This window comes from Vidua chalybeata, chromosome 2 (genome assembly GCF_026979565.1).
Source record: "Vidua chalybeata isolate OUT-0048 chromosome 2, bVidCha1 merged haplotype, whole genome shotgun sequence".
NCBI classification, from domain to species: domain Eukaryota; kingdom Metazoa; phylum Chordata; class Aves; order Passeriformes; family Viduidae; genus Vidua; species Vidua chalybeata.
In genome coordinates, this window is record NC_071531.1 from 111,942,557 (window position 1) to 111,959,901 (window position 17,345).

The 17,345-nt window shown below is 41.9% G+C and overlaps 1 protein-coding gene across 5 annotated transcripts in view; it reads right to left on the bottom strand.

Moving 5' to 3' along the window:
- Positions 1–17,345, bottom strand: part of GPA33 (glycoprotein A33) — a 51,613-nt gene that overhangs the window by 30,573 nt on the left and 3,695 nt on the right. For 4 of the 5 annotated variants that reach the window (XM_053934707.1, XM_053934705.1, XM_053934706.1 and 1 more), the window contains 2 exons: positions 14,029–14,123; positions 7,301–7,452 (listed from right to left, as the gene is read on the bottom strand). The gene's annotated coding sequence lies outside the window, so the exon portion shown is untranslated. The remainder of the gene's footprint in view (positions 1–7,300; positions 7,453–14,028; positions 14,124–17,345) is intronic. The other variant, XM_053934708.1, reaches the window with a different exon arrangement.

Genomic DNA, 17,345 nt, shown 5'->3' on the forward strand with positions numbered 1-17,345 from the left:
AGGAGATGAATGTTCGAAAGGGGATCTGAAGACAATAGGCAAATTGAGAAGGGGACCTACAGTGGTCAAAGACAGGATGATACAAATGTAAGCCAAAGAGGCCAATGCAAAATATTCATTTGTTTAGATGTATCAATGTATGGGAAAAGGTAAGAGGCAACAACTGTGGGAAGAAAGGAGATATAAAGAAGTTACAGGTCTGTGAGAAATGTGAAGGGGACTGGGAGAAATGGAAAGAGTGAGAGACAGTGGTGGGACACTGATGAAAAAATGACATCGGTGCTGGATTGGGGAATTCAGTGTGGTACCAGCAAGTTTGAAGGAAGCAGAAATGTGCCAGAAGCATGTTATTCCTACTGTAAGAACTGCATTTTGCTTCGTAATACTGATAGCTGTGGGGCCATGGCCCATTTCCCCCATCTAAGAATTTCAGGACAATGTGATTTATTGTGTGCAGCACTAGCTTAGAGTGGATAATTTTAAAAGGAGTTTAGCACCATTTCCTTCCTTTACAGTTCCTTCAGAAATGCTTACACATTAGCTGTGGTGGAGAGCTAGGTGAATTATGAGACAAAAAGTTTTATTTGGGGAGGTTATGTTGCATTGCCTGCCGTTCCTTAAAGGGTGTAGCTGGAATGCATTCAATATAGACATTATAATGTGAAAACACAATATCCATGACCTTCCTAAATTTATAGACAATCCAACAAAGGTACTGAAAGCATGTGATTAATATAGTCTAGGGCTTGGAAACAGACACTGCATACTCACATAATCCAGCAAAATCTCTTTGAGAGCTACCTACCTATTCTCTGGAATTTCACTTGTCATGTAGAAAAATGAAAGTGGTCAGATCTCTGGCTGTTCTAATTGTGAAGAAAACTTCCAAAATGGGAAGTATGTGTAACAAATAAACTGTTCTCTAGAGAGGTGAGAGCATAGGTCTAAATGGTGTGTGAATTGCCCTGGTCATTTCAGCAAGGTTCTAACTTATTTGCCCAGAAGTAATAATTTAAATGCCAATAATATTTGTCTCCCTGTACTTCATGTAATAAATTCAGAAATGTCCAAAGTGTATTTAGCTTGTGTATTGCCAATACAAGCAAAATCTGCTTGAATGAGAATGAGCACCCTGTCATTGTGGTTGGTTTTGTTGTTTTCTGTTGGGTCTTGGTTATGTTTTTTTCTTTTTTTTTTGTTTTGTTTTTGTGTTTTTTGGTTTGTTTTTGGGGTTTTTTTTGTTTGTTTGGATTTTTTGGGGTTTTTGTTTGTTTGGTTGGTTTTTGGGGGTTTTTTTTGCCTTTTGTTCTTTGGTACATTTCAACATATTCAGGAGCTGATTTCATGTTGTTTCTATCTATCCTCCTGTTACAACCACTCAGTAGCTTCTGAGCTTGGTGCTTTCCTGTGACTGCTGTATGTCTGCCACAGAGTGCACACACACACAAAAACACACACAGATATAAAGAGAAAACATTATTTGTGACTTATAAAAGCAGGCAACAATATGAATTCAGTTCTTCCCAGGACTATCCAAGTGTGGTGATGTGAAAACTGTCTTAGAGAGCTGGAGAAGGGACATCCTGTTTGTGCTTTGAACCTTCCCCTCTGGATTGCATTTCATTTTTATTTGCATGTATCTTTAAAACAGGCAATTTTAATCCTTACACAAAAGCATAACTGCTTCCACATCTGATTCATATCTGCAGGTAGAGTGGTTTACTTTCAGTTAAGAAATGTTTGCCCAGGAAGACACAAATGTGTGTAACAGAAAACTAGCTTCATTGTTAACTATGAAGAGAACATTGTCTCTACATAATCAATCAATCAATCAATCAATCACTTATTTTTTTTCCAGTGCACCCTTCATGCCAACATGCCTGAATGCTTTATGGTCATTAAATTAAATCAAAGAACACACCACAGAATGGACAAGGCTAGATCAATAAATCTTAAAACCTGATTCAAACTTACCAAGGACTCTGCAAAAGTTACCATGACAGGAAAGATGACTCAGTTAGGAGGGCATGTGTGTGGGCATAAAACTGAAACAAGACTTAGGTGATACTAATTAGAAGACAGAAACGTTTAAAGGAACTGTAATTTTTATAGCATCACCCAGCTGCCAACAGCATCAACCTGCAGCTTAATGTCTTAAGAGTATTTTCAGGTTTCTGAGTGATACAAGAAAATAACAATGGTGGCAAGAACTTTCTACAGCTGTACACTTCAGGGCACCTCTTGCCTAATTTTAAAGATTTGCCTATTTGTGATCTCTCCATTTGAATATTGCATATTAAAGAAAGATGCAGCTGGCAGTAACCACAGTATGACTGCTCTGTCTTCATGGACCATCCCAGCAATTTGATCTTTGCAATGACTCCATGCTGAACTCAGATCCAGTCAGAAGTCATCCATTAGTTGGGCAGAACATTTCTCCCTCCTTGCTTGAGAGGAGAGCTTTATGAAACTGCAATACCTTTTATGAAACTGCCAATTAATGGGGAGCTTTGTACATTTTTCTCATAGAAATATCCCAGTAGCTGTCACAGCCTATGGAGGTTGATTCCCAAAGCACATAAAATGACCACAGGCCTAACTACATTCAAAACTAAAAGCAAACCCCAGTTCTTCAACTTAAACTTCCCTCCCTCAATAATGTCGAGGCATGTGCTCCTCAGTCTGTGAATTGGATCAAAAATATTGCCTAGAGGCAAAGGGTCAGAGGAGATTCCACTTATGAAAAACAGGAGGCCCTCAAAAGGGTGCAACCTCAGTTGCTGAACAGACACCACAAATAGGATGGATAAAAGCCCACATGAGACTGGTATGTGAGCAAGCAGAAGCTGACAGTTGCCCCTCAGGAATAGAGTATAAAGCTTTCAGTTCTGCAGGAGATGTGATCTGAAAGTCTGCTTCCTGGAAGCAATCGCACCTGAACTGTTGCATGGTGCTGCAGTTGCATAATTTAATAGTTGTCATGTTTCATTCCAAGGTGAGTGTTCTTGGTGGTAGTGTACATAAAAAATTTGTATGTCATTAGGGATAAAAGGGTCTGTGCCAGATAAGGTCAGATATTATCCTCATGAGTGGCAGAAGAGGTCCATATTAAAACAAAGAAGGTGTTTGATTTCCTTTTGAACGTGGGGAGATGATTCAGACCCACGTGCCCTTCATATGCTCTGTCTCTCCCCTTCCTATCTCCTTTCTTTTGAAACAGATTTAAGTCCATCTACTTTTATATTTTCAAACAAAACCCATAAAAGGGCCATAAATATCATGACTCGCTAAAATGAAAGCTGTTTTCTTCTTCTCCCAGGAGACTCCTGCCTGAGAGAGAGACAGAAAGAGTTCACCTCTTTGAAAATTTCCTCCTCTGTCGAAGTAAAGCTGGTATCTAAAAGCAGCCTTCAAGGCTTTGTTCTTATCATCTTGACCTGGCTTTGTACTGGCTTCTCTCTGTATTGCTTGTGGAAGTGTGAAGGACAGGGCTAGGGGAAGGAGTTTTGGCTATCACTGGCAGAGCAAGGGTCATGCTTGGAAAGGGATTTCATTATGGTTTCAGAAAACACTATAAACTCAGTGCAGTGGCAGAAAGAATGAAGAAACTCATTCCCCTCCTGGATCAGACCAGTGATCCACCTTTTGTGTCTCTGATGTTGGCCAGAACCAGATTCACCTCAGAAGATATAAAGAAAGTTTAAGTAGGTAATTATGGAATAACCTGCCCTGAGTAAAATTTTCTCCCCTTCTGGCCCAAAGCCCTCCTTCATCTCTCCTCCTTGGTTAGAGTTCAACTCTATGCCCTGAAGCATGACGGCTTCTCTCCCTTCCAAACCGCTTTTCATCCTGGCCTGTCTCATGTAACCGCTTATGACAGTGATGGGATGTATAGGTCTTGTCCACTGAGAGTCTGTGACACATCATAGCCTTATTGGAAAGAGAGGCAGAGAGGCTGAAGAGAAGGCAAGGGAGGAGAGCATAAACTCAGATGAAATATCCATCAGGAAGATGGAAAGAAGAGTGAGTGCCCAGGAAACTAATTGCTACCTGCTGATCTGGGCTGTGGAGATAGCTTGCAAGTGAGCATTTTTGGTTTTCAGAGATTTCAGCCTGGAGCACACTAGGAAAGCATAACTCTTGGTTGAAACTACTGTTCATTAATATTTCCTTTTTTTTTTTTTTTTTTTTTAAGTATGACAGTAGTCCTGAGAAAACAATTCCATTATAATCTAAGGGAGCTTTTTCTTCTTCTGAAGTTCACTACTCATTTCTGAAAAGGTATTGGCATAATCTGGGACTCTTACACACTGAACAGGGATGAAAATCAGGCTATTTTTCTACTGCCCAAAAATTATTTAGGAATCCAAAGTTAGATATTCCTGCCCAGGTCCTTATCCCTGTCATACAGAGATGGCTGCTCATAATCCCGAGTGGAGCAAAGCCCAGCTTCTGTGGGTTTGTTTGGTGATTGCATAAGGCATCAAAATTTATGTGACATAATGCCAGATGCCCCAAGGTAAGGATTCAAATTGTCCAGCACATGAAGGCTCTTGACTTTTTAGACATTATCAACATTATCACAGGTGATAGCACTATACCACAAAAAGCATTAACAAAGTTCCAGGGATTGCTTAAGTGTACTTTCTAGATGGACACTTTCCAGTTGTATGCAGGTTGAATGACAGCTTTCACTTATTTGTCCAGGAGCTCAACAATTCCTAGGGAGAGGGAAAAAGAGCTAGGTTTTGGATCATATCCAAGTCTCAGTAATGATTAATTTCACTCCCACAGTATCCACTGTTTTCCATATTCTTTTCCCTCAAAAGTGTGCCAAAGGGATCTGGAGGTTTCCAAGTGATGGGTGTTGAAATCACACCCGATCTCCTGGATACCACGCTGAGGTGTTTAAAGTATCCTGCTGGTGTTGGCTGAGGACAGGAGATTGTTCATTAAGAAAAATGACTGTATCATTCATACTGGGCACAGCTGCAGTGAGCAGCTCAGTGGCAGTGTTCAAGGCTCTGTAATCTCCTGTTAGTTGCCACTTGTCATTAGATTTTTTTACTGGTCATAAAGGAGAATTGTAGGGGAAATGAGACGTGACGATAATTCCCTGTTCTTCCAGCTCCTTTATCAATTCAGTAACAGGACAAATAGCACCAGAAGGTAATGTGTATTGTGGAATATTAACTGCTTTACTATGGGGTAAAGGAGCAGCTGTTTGCAACAGATTAGCAGTCAGAGATGCATCTGTAGGAGATAAACTCAGGGGCAGAAAGGGTGATGTGTCGCCCTGTTCTTTTGAGAGTTTAGAGTTCTTCTAAAAGTTCCTATACTTTCTGATATTTACATATTTCAACTGAATTTTCTCACGCATGTTTATATAAATAATGATTGTTTTGCATTCTTCATTGTGGATGGAGAGAACTGATAGACTGTTGGTTTAACCAGTGTTGTTGGAGAGGTGGCAGTTTCACCCTCCAATCCACTGTCACTCTTGCTATTATATATATAGCGGAGTCAGAAAATAAATTTGCTTTTTTGAGTTCTTTTTCTTTCCTTTTACATTTAATCTGCTTCTGTGAGTTGTGTCGTAGTGTAACACTGATGTCACTATTTCCCATTTTCCCCATGACTGACCCTTCAATACATCCATGCCCAATATATTAAGGGCACCCAAAAGTAAGGTCAGGTGGATTGTCTGTCCCTTAGACAGAATCAGCTCTGCCCTGACCAGAGGGTGATTGGTGGGTTTCCCATTATGGCCTGCCACAGAAACTTGACTGCTTGCAAAGCAGAGGCTGCCCTTTGTAAGTGTCCTTACGTACCATGGATATCTGGATTCCTGTGTCAGTGAGAAATGTTGTAAGGTAGGGATGGATCATTAACTTGGGACCATCATCTTGGGACTGAGATCCTCAGAAGTGGGAGTAGCACCCCCCTAGTTTCCTAAATATCCACTCTAGGTTTAGTGCTGGTAGGTTTGGATATATTCCTGAGCTTACAGCACTTGCATGCTCTATCTCTTTGAACCATATGGTGTCACCCCGTCTCCAAACACAGATCCCAGAAGGTTAGGAGAAGTAAATGAGGAAAGCTTGTCCATTGCCACAAAAAGAAAGTTGGCATCTCAGAGACAGCTCCTTCTCTAAACATATTTTCCATCATCTTTTACACTCAGTAGTAACTGACAACGTTTCTCAATTTCCTCTTTTGTCTTTCACATGGAGACAGGCTCACGCTTTTACATTTTTTCTAGCTGAGGATCTCCCTTGGTTTTTACCCTCTGGGATGTATAGTGGTATAGCTGCCAGCCTACACTGAAGGACATCTTGAAGAGTAATGCCATTTAAGCTCATCTTAATGGCTAACGCTAAAGAGTCCCACACCCCCTCAGCTTCCATTAGACACACATCAGAAGTGTGCAGACTCCCAAATCACCTCCCAAGGATGCAGTTCTGCTGGGAGGAGTTGTCAGGCTCCTGGGGCAAGGAGTGCTGGTCCTTCTAATTCAGCTAAAATCACTGTTTTCACCATGGCTGCATAAAGGCCCTTCAGTTCTTTCTAGCCAACTGTCCTGCCTACCTGGCTCTGCTTCAATCCAATGCTGCTGCTTCCAGCACACATCAGGCCTTAGCATGAGCTGGGTTGGCCAAACCAGGAGCCTGAGTCACAGAAAGGCCAGGGTCTTAAGCAAACACACAAAGACAAACATAAGGGCTTGTTTTTATTATTATTATTTATCAGGAAATGTAGTAATAGGAAGTGGGGCAACCATTTTAAACTGAAAAAGCATAGATTTATATTAAATAGTGGGGTAGATTTATATTAAATATTGTGAAGAAATTCCTTACTGCGAGGGTGGTGAGGTCCTGGCAGAGATTGCCCAGGGAAGTTGTGGATGCCCTATATCTGGAAGTGTTCAAGGCCAGGATGGATGGGGCTCTGACCATCCTGGTCTGATGGAAAGTTTCCCTACCTATGGTGGGGGTGTTGGAACTGGATGATCCTTATGGTTGCATCTAACCCAAAACATTCTGTGGTTCTATGACTGTTTTCTTACACAGTGCCACTGCCTGGTATGTAGAGGCTGATAAGAATATTATTTCACTGAACTGACCTTATACATGTGTCCACAGCTTGGTCTGATGATGCTTACACACTGTAAAATAATCCCTTCTTTTTGTGGCAAATCTCTTTTGTGTTGACAATTAAGTACCCTTTATAATTCCATTTTTTTGGCTATGTTTACAGCAACATAGCTATTACAAATGTATAGCAAATGTAAATAACTTACCTAATATTTTTCCTAGCCACCTTTCTCCTTGGCTCTCCTTCAGTTATGAATGATTTGGAGAAGAGATCATTCTTGCTTAGTGCCTGAAAATGCTTTAGCTTTTAGGGGGAGCTACAGTAAATAAAAAAAAATTATGCTGGATTGTATTTTCACTAAAAGAAAAAAAAAAAAAGAAAGGCATGTTATAACCCTGATTTGGTGTGATTATACTGTAAATAGGCCATAAACAGTCAAAGGGAAAATAACCCACAATATTCACACCTTTGAGAGACTGTGAGGTAGTAATCGCTATTCTTCCCTGCTGTTCAAAATATTTTCCAAATGTCCTCGAAACTGCATTGGCAGCAGAATGTGGCCCAATTCGAGGGCTTTAATGCTACTGCTAAGTAGAAATGATTTTTGTCCTCGAAATTTTCAGTGAAATAGTCTGTGTTTTGCAAAAGAAAAAGCATAGCTATTCACTGCAAAAGCACTAAGAAAAAAGGCAGAGACCATCAGAAATCTTTCTGACAAGACAATTCCATGTTTAAAAAAAAATTTGTCCAATTAAGGAAAAAGTACAAATGCTGAATTTCAAAAGTAGGCATGTTCTATGTGAAGATGCCAGAGAATTTCAGTGTTGCTTGCTGAAGTTAATAGGGAGCATAATGTCCACTCTGTACACGGGGAAACAGGAACAGAGATTTGCCTTCAGCTCATTTTTTCACTTTTCCCCAATAACTGTTGCACTTTCCATGCCACACACAGAACTGGCATTTTAAACGGGTGATGTAGCTTACCTTTAAGCCCACAACCCTTCTTTACAAGCAGCATGGCTGCTTGTCACAATGCTACAGAAGAGCTCTGCCAGAGAATCATTCCAAAACCTTGCAGGGAGGTGCTGTGCTTTTCCTGCCCTTTGTGGTGAAAATCTTTTTCATCTTATATCCATGCCTATACTCAACACTTTAAAATCTTTCACCTTTATGACCTGTTATTTCTCAGCATCCTTTTGGGCTGATAGATAGCTAAGGATATAGATATTTACTGTCACTACATTAATATCCAGAGGTCTCAACTAGCACCAGGACCCCATTGCAGCACGTACAGCATGCAGCACAATTCTGGATGTTCTTGCCCTAAAAGACTTGCAAGTTAAATGAATGAAACAGACACAGTCTGGGAGAAAGAGATTGCATCTGTAAGTGTGTTTGAGACCCAGAAACTGAGCACGGTGTTGTACATGGATACTGCAGCAGCAGAAGTCTGCAGGAAATTTCAAAAGATAGGGTTAAATTCATCTTGCTAACAAACATTCTCCATGAGCAATCACTCACCTCTCAGTGGCGCAATTAAACACTCACTGGCCTCCAGAGAGCACAAGCACAACTTTCTAAACTGGTAATTAAGGCCTTTGTCTGTGAGGGGCAGACATATGTTTCTGGCCTTTTTCCACAGAGTGTGTGATGTGAAAGAGGAAAGCATTTATCAGTGCAGGCTTTTCCCCTCCCAAGTCATGGCGCCTGGCTGCTACCTTGCAAAGCAGCAGTGCTGTGCCCTTTTGGCCCATAGAATACTTAAATAACCATTTCAAAAGGAAATAATTAATTTGGGACTCTTTAACAGAATAATCAACAGCACAGGGAAAGAGCCTGATGCTTCCTTGGACCCAGATTCAGGTTCTCTGAGTGAGTTAAAATGATGTCTTCTGAGATGGCCTGAACACTGATCTACTGAGTTGAAAAAAGCCCCTCTCTGCCTTTGTTACCTGCTGCTTATGGGCTGTGTCTTGTCTGTGGATAAGGTTGGCGTTAGAACTGAAGGTAACTTCATGTCTGTGAGCACTGGCTGGGGAGAAATTCCTCATTGCAGTTTCATGTTTATCCATCATAACCCAGTGTAATTGCAGACTGTCCCTAAAATATGCTGCACTGAATTTTGCAGTGCTTCAATCATCTTTCAGATCTGGTGGTACAGGTGGTTTCAAATATAAATACAGGCCATCACATGGATGGGACATACACTCCTAGCAAAACCGAGAGCTTTACCTATGTTTTTCTGTTTGAGAAGTGATTCAGAAACAATCAGATTGGTTCTGGCTCTGTGTGGCAGATTGCACTTGAGCATGCAGCAGCCTCCTAGCCAGCAAAAAGCTGGGCTAAATCACCCACTGGAAGTACAAGCTTGCTTTAGCATTTAACACTTCCTTAGCATTGAACAGTGAAACTCAGCAAAACGTCAGCTTTTATTTTTGCTTTGTCCTAGGCTCAAAGGCTCCCAAGGCTCAAAAGATTGCAAATGCCTCTGGAGTACCAAAGCTTCAAATCCAATGTCGCTTGGCTATTATTCGCTTCAGCATGGGCAGCTACAGAGATGGGGTGAATGCTCCCCATCTAGACAATTTAAAACCCGTGTTTAGCATTAATTCTGTCAGTTTGGAAAGCAGGCAGCTGACAACACAGGGCGATGCAATGCCCTGGGCTTCTGCTGGACTTGCACATGGTAAGAGACCATCATGTGTTCTTGCTGGAATGGGAGGGGTGGTTCAGGTGAGATTAGTGAATGGGCAGAAGAATCTGCTCTGAAGGAAAGGTCTTGCCAAGATTCATGCAGGCAGTGGCATCAGAAAGGTGCTGCATGTGGCACATTACAATGGACACACTAAAAGTCTTCCTATTCCCTTATTCTACCATACAGAGTTACTGTGAAAATCATGTTCCCTGCACGAAGGGGCAGAATAAAACGCTGTTTGGCTTAAACCAGTTCCTGCTTGTGAATGTAAATTAAGTCTGTTCTCCTTCAAATTTCTTTTGTTCTGCTGCTTTTATCTTTGTGGAAGTTTTCTTTGGTGACTCCTCTGTTGTTGTCAGCCTGGCCCTTAAAGGTGAAAATCATGAACCCTTTTGAAGTTACAAGCTCTAGGAACATGTCCTAGAGGCAACATGGAGTTACAGAACACCAATCAGAGTGCCCTGGTACACTGGCTTTTCCTGCCCTCCTCTGTGCAATTATTTGGAGGAAAGTTCTCTAGGCCAGAGAAACTATATTCATAACATCCACTATTTAAGCCTCTCACTTGGATTCTTGCCTCACAGTGAAACCTGACATACTGTCAAAGTTGACAGCATTATGCCAGTTTATTTCACCAGAAGACCTGGCTTTTCCTTTCCTCCCATCTGCAGAGCTTGGCTGTTCCCATTATACAAACCCTTTCTCACTCCTGCCCCTAATAAAATCTCCATGCTTCACATGCTCCCTCAGCCTCCCTTTGATTCGTGCTCCCAGAGTCTTCCTCGCTGCTGACGTCGGGAGCCTGCACAGCTCTGTAATTTCCCGACAGCCTTTTTCAAACACTGCCTTTTAATCAGGTGCTGTGTTTTACCAGCACTTCCTTCTCTCACTGAACGCCTTTGAAGCAAGGCTGCCAACACTGCTGGGGTTCCTTCTCCGCTGCCCTTTTTTGTTGTTTCCATACAGAATTCTATGACAGAATTTTGTAGCTTTTTAGATGCTCTGATTTTTAAATTTTTTTTTTTCTGTGTTGTGATCCTAATTTCCTGCAGGATTTCTTCTTCCTCTCCTGGGAAATTTGTCTCTATTTCTGGCATCTGTCCTTCCTAACCCTTCCCACGTTTCTTTCCTTCTAAAGACAGGGGAAAAGAATCCATTTAATATTTTTCTGTAGTAACGTCTATCTCATCTGTCAATAAATTACCCTTTGCCATCTCTGGGAGACCCCTTTGTCTCCCTTCACTGACCTTATTCTGTACCTTGCCTGTTTTTTTTTTAAGGGAGGATGCAATATCCCTGGGCTGTCATTCCATGAAGAACAGCTGTCATTCCTCCCATAGTGTATGCGAATGTGTTTGAGGAGGGAGGGGAAAGGGAGGGGGGAATTAGGGGAGGATGGGGTTCTGCTGTTGGGAAATATGATGGTCCTATTCAGGGTGGTAAATGTTTTTTCATTCATGATATTCCACTGCAATTCTGTATTTTTCTTCAGTGGTTTTAGACATTCATTTTCTTATTAATCTAGCACTCATCTATCTGACATATAACTACAAGAATATTTATTAAACATATTTTTTAAGCTCATTGTGTATGCATTTTATAAATGTCTAATTTCTGCACAGCCTGTGCAACTGTGAATGCTATCTCAGCATCAGAGCTGCAGTCTAATACTACAGAGGTGGATTCAGAAAGCATTATCTGTGGCTTAAAAACATGACTTTGCCATATATTTTCAGTGTTACAAACTGGAATGCTCACTGAGAGGGTTAAAGAACATGGTATAGTCCTGCATGTAACTAGCTAGCTGTGCAGACCTGCAGAAGGAAGAGAGAGATCCATGAATCCAGCAATTCCTGTCCTGTTCTTTTTCCTCCTTGTGTTTTTGAAGCACTGCAGACTCCCAGATAACTCATCACAGAGCATTCCCTGCATTTCTTATGGTCCAAGGGCTTTGTGCATAGCACAGGTACAAGTTCCCTTCCACCTGCTCCCACACACAATCTAACCATAAATTAGTACAGTTTGAAAAAGCAAATACTAGTTTTGATCAAATTCTACCAATGTATTTTAAGAAACAAAGGAAGTAAATCCACCAAAGGTGCTTTCACCTCTGTACCTTCTGGCAATGACATTTCTTAATGCACTTATTTGCACAATATGGGTGTGAAATAAGGAAATGCAGTTATTATCTATGGTGTGCATAGAAACACACTAAAGCGACCTCAAGGCACAAGACAACAGCATGTGCTGGCACCCTTATTCTCTGAGTACCTGAATGAAAAACCTGGTGAAACACACTGTGAGTCTTGTTTGATCCAGCCTTGGGGTTTCCTTTGTTTGGAAACCAGCAACCGGCACCCTGTTTGTGTCACAGGCCAGGTCCAGGCATGGCCTCTGGACCTGTGAACTCAGAGGCGTTCCAAAGGCCCAGATTAGTACCACTAGAGAGAGACTGAAGAACTTAAGACAAAGTCAAAAAGAATGTCTGGATACAACCTACATGCCAAGCTCACTTCCTTGTCCTGTGCTAGCAGGACATCAGCAGAAAATATTTTCTCTTAAAAGCACTATAGTAGTTGTTTTACAACTGTTTTGTGATTGATGTCCACTCTGGCCCTTTCTCTCTCATCTGATGGCTCTGGCAGTCCGTGCTTGATGTAGCCATCCCAGCTGAAAAGGTAACCCATCTCCACAGCTAGAAGTAATAAATTCTTTAGCCACCACAGCAAAATTCATTGATATGATCTTGAATTAAATCACTCATGTCTGCAGTCCTCAGTCCAGGATATCACAGTAAATTGGTATCAGCTGAAATCAGATTTACATTAGTAAATGTATCAGGGTATGAGCTGAACAGTTTGCACTGGCCACACCACTCGTTCAGCCATCTCTTCTTTGGGACAACCACTTCCAGCACCTTAGTAATGCAGCCAGCTGAACAGTGATATCAAACTTCTCCAGGGGGGATCACTGGGGCTTGGGAACCAGAGCCCTTTACTTCCCTAGAAACAATCTGTGCCTTCAAGGACTAAGGCTCTGTCTGCATATGGAAATCGAGTTTTCAAATGTATTCAAATGTTGGTAATACCAACCTTGCTCCAGCACCGGGAAGAAGGTGTGGAGTCTACTGAAGAATGGCTCTTGGCTACTGCCATCTTCAGGACTATCCCATGTTAATTACTCAGGTCTCTTGTAAAAAGACACCTGTGGCAACTGGCAGAGTATCTGCAGGAACATCAGGGCCTTGAGGCTGAGAAACTGTTAAATAGCCTTAGTAATAGAATATTAAAACTTTGATGATGAAGTTAGTGTGGGTGGAATAATTGTCTGCTCAGAAAGAGGTGCCTTTTTCTCATTCTATTCCTGTTGTTGAATCCTTATCTCCTGGATAAATAAAAACAAACTCCCTAGTTATTGTTCTCGTTCACCTTTTGACTCTTGATTAGATTTACTGCAGATACATCCCTTTGGCAATGAAAATAGAATCAGCACATTTCTGATGTACTCCAGTGGAATTCTCAGCCCCTGCTCCACCCTCAGACCACCAAGGTCCTCGTTTTCTGAATGGCAGTTAATTACCTGTCCTTCTAGCACATGGATGAGATACAACTTTCAGAGAGATCACTGATTAACAGACTGGTCTGTTTCACTTTGAATCTTTATCGTATTTTTAATTCTCAGCACTTGGAGCCAAACCTGATACCTTTCTGAAGAGAGAAGCTCACGGTGATACAAGCTGCCTTGCTCGGGCTGCTTCTCCTTTCTATATTTTTCAGTGTTTTCCCAGATGAGGCCCCAGGATTATTGCAAACGAGTCCCAGGAAGAAATGCTGCTCAATTAGGCGAAAAGAAACTCGAAGGAAAAAAGGAGTAGAGCCAGCAAATTGCTTGAGATAACAATCTCCCCCCACCCGTGTGTCTCTGTAACTAAGAGGATTAGCTGAACTTTCTGTGTCACACCAAAACTGACAATAAGCAACAGTGACTTCCCCCCGCTGGCACTTGTACCTTCACATGTTTCATTTTCTTGCCCACACTACTGCCTTGCCCCTTGCTGATTGTATGACAAACTTGGGGATGAACATGATGGCTCTTTCCTTTCCTTTAAGATTTATGACTCAAAGCCAAATAAAACCCAACTCAAGTTATTACATGCTCTGTTTCCTCCTAACAACAGCTCACTTTTAACAGTGTAAGCTAAGCAAGGAAACATGGAAATATGGTCTCCTTGATCTCACCTGATCTATCTGCTGCTAGAGATGCAAACAGCAGCCTCGGGTCTGCCAACACAGGAGCAGGCATAAAGACATCCCTTGGGAGCAGGACCAAACGTCTGGAATATATAAAGAAGAAGTCCCATCAAAATTCAAAGTAACTGGGGTTCCGTGTAGATACAGCACTGCCAGCAAGGAGCGGGATGTTTATTTCAAGTTAAGAATTATCATTCTGTGGTAGGAGGACTACCTAGGGTAGTCTTGCAGTGAAAGGAAATAAACTTTGTTAAAGAACTCTTGTCACCAGTTATGGAATCAGCCCCATGTTCCTCTGACAATGGTGTACACATGATGAAAAGAATATGGCTTGTGGCTGAAGATGATTAAATATAAAATAATTCCAGTTTCTAAAGTAAACTAATTCCTTTTGCTGACCTGTGTAGAACATCACTCTAAACCTAGTGAACAACTCCTTTCCCTGAGCTCGCCAGAGAATGTGTACAGAGAGACAAAGTTCTATGAGACAAGGCAGAGGAGCATTCTCCCAACCCGCACACGCTCCCTCCCTTCTCTTCCCTGAATTTCCACAGAAGACCACAGCAGAAGGTGGTGAAAAATCCAAAAGATGAATGTCTCTGATACCTGAAGGGCTGCACACAGGCACACTGACTAAGTAAGCACCTGTGCCACAGTGAAGAAGGAAGTTGAAAGCAAGAAGGAGGCAGGAGAATTAGAAATTATTTCACACTGATGTAAAGCAGATACCAACACACAAAAAGGGAATGTTGTGATAAAATGAGTTGGGATGTGGGACTCAGGTGATCACCACCAGCGTAAGGATTGAAGGGAAATGCTGACACAGCAAAATATGTAGGAAGTATTAGGGTTGGGTCATAAAATGCATGGGACTTGCCAGTTCTTTGTAAAGCATTTTACTGAACTAGGCATCTGTGCTGTGTGCCCTCTCATTGCTACACAACTCCCTGGACCTAAATTAAATCACTATGGCACTTCTGCCATGTTAAACGGTCTGAGCAGGTACTCTCAGGCCACATAAATTCAGTGAAGTAGTGTTTTGGGTGTCCCTGTACAGCTTTACTTGTGGTGTTGTGGGGGAGAAATACTTCCAGACAGATTTAGACTTTTACTCCAAAAATCTGTTCAGACTGAGGCATTGTAAAAACTGCCCAGTGTATTGCCATGGGGCAAGACTGCCTTGTCACTCTGTAGCAATCCCTGTCTCGCCTATATGGAGCAGCAGTTTTAGTTCAAAGGGATCCAGGTCCATTCTCTTTCCCCATTTACATGAAATGGGACTAGAGTGGAGTGTGGCAGCCTATTAACAGTGCCCCACAGCATTGCAAGAGTTCTGCCTAGAGAGTGAAGGACACCGTGTCCAATTGAAATTACAGAGGAATTTGGGGTAGGCAGAATGTAATTACACAATTGGAATTTAAACTGTGAAATTAAAAGGAAATATTCAAGGATGAAGGGGCAGAGAGAATCCCTAATCTCCAGCCAGGCTAGGCTGTGTGACAGAAAAGTCCCTTTCTGAAGAGGGAATAAGCAAAGAGCTGTCCTGGAAGAAAGGGAGGTAGAGAATAAAGACAATGTTTTCAAAAGCACCCTAACTCCAGCTGTGTGTTTGTTTCATAGGCTATGTCTATTCTACAGAAAACCTTGCGGTTGCTAAAAGGCATCAGATGTGTCCCTCTTGGCCCCCTCTTCACTGAGGTCAAAAACAATTTGGTTCCTCATGTAAGCAGCACCAAAGCATTCCCAAGGTCTACAGCAGAAAGCGTGCTGTACAACTGGTCAAAAAAAGGAGTTCAGCCCTGGTTTTCGTATAGGTACAAACCAGAATTTGCCCTTCTGCCCGAGTTTTTCACACTGCTGGCACTCTTGTTTTAGTATCTGAGCTTTTCACAAGTCTTAGTTAGTAATCATCCTAACAAAAACCAGGTATTTTTAAGGGTTTTGCTGTAGTAAGGGGAGGAAGAGAAAAACACTGAAAGCAGATCTGTGACAGTTTTGAGTGGCAACTCGAATCAGGCAATTGCAAATTCCACTCCTTAGAGATCTGAATCAAGTTGTAGGACCTCATTGTTGTCCCTCTCAGAGTAGAGAAACAGGTAAAGATGCAGCCAGCCTTGTGGGTCTCTGGGAGAGGAACAATAACTGCTGAATAGGGTCCTTCAATCAAGGCACAACTGTGAGAACTGGGGGCTCTTCTTCTTGGGCTGCCCAGCTACACGTGCAACCAAAGACAAGTTTCTTAATTTCTCTGCTTTAGTTTACCATTGCTAAAAAAGCACAGCAATAATTTCCTAAATTTTCAAAGCTGGTGATTTGTAAGATGCAACTGGTTAAAATTGGAAGGTTCAGAAGCTGCATTGATGACAACTACTGAAATGCATACAAAAAACTGAGCTAGAGCTAAAGTAAGTGCAGGCAAAGCAGCAGAGAGTGAGAAATAGATTGAAAAATCCACCTGAAAAGATAAGTGTCCTTTTAGTAATTACCTCTCCCTTTCCTGAGGATGTGTGAAGGTTCTGAATTACAGGTTTTTTTTAAAAATATGAAAATGAAAAACATGCTTCTTTTTGTCCATGCTCCATTTCTTATCTCCAAAAAAGCAGTTAGCTGCACTTGGGAGGGGCAGAGTATTATGAGATGGTACAACTTTCCTGCTATAATTTCATTATCTTTAAGATTCAGAGGAATGGCAACAACTCTCAGAAATAACAGATTCAGGGTCATCCTTTCTCCAGTCCAGAGACAACAGAATAGGGTCAGAACCGAAGGCAGAAAGCAATCTGGTCAAAGGCAGCCAGAGGAGTGTGCAAGGGGAAAAAAAATCAGCCAATATATGCAGTGGACAGTCTCCATTTCTCTTCTGCTGTTCGTGCTCCGCACTCACAAGGTGCGTAGGAAGGAGATCTGAAGAGGGGGAAGAGTATAATAATGGAAAGAGACAGTATTGGTGGGTCCCAAGCCTTGGGGATAAGGGCTTCCCATGCTTGGGAACAGGAGGAGGGCGGGGAGCAACGCAGGAGAGAAAGGAAAAACAGCTTTGTGGTACTGAACTGCACAGCCTCCGAGCACCTAGGTGCAAGTCTGTGTCCCACTAATGTCGGCTGTGACACTGGAGGGACTATGCATAGTCTACGTTGCTTTTCTTCACTTCTCCTCCTCAATAAAGAAGGTACTAATCCTATTTTCCCCTCGTTTTTTTCCCTGCCAGCTCTCTAAATTGCAAGCTTTTTGAGACGCAGTGTCTTTTGCTATCGATAGCATGTTCAAAAAATAACACTGTAGCAGGGAGGCTGCCGGTTCCTCTG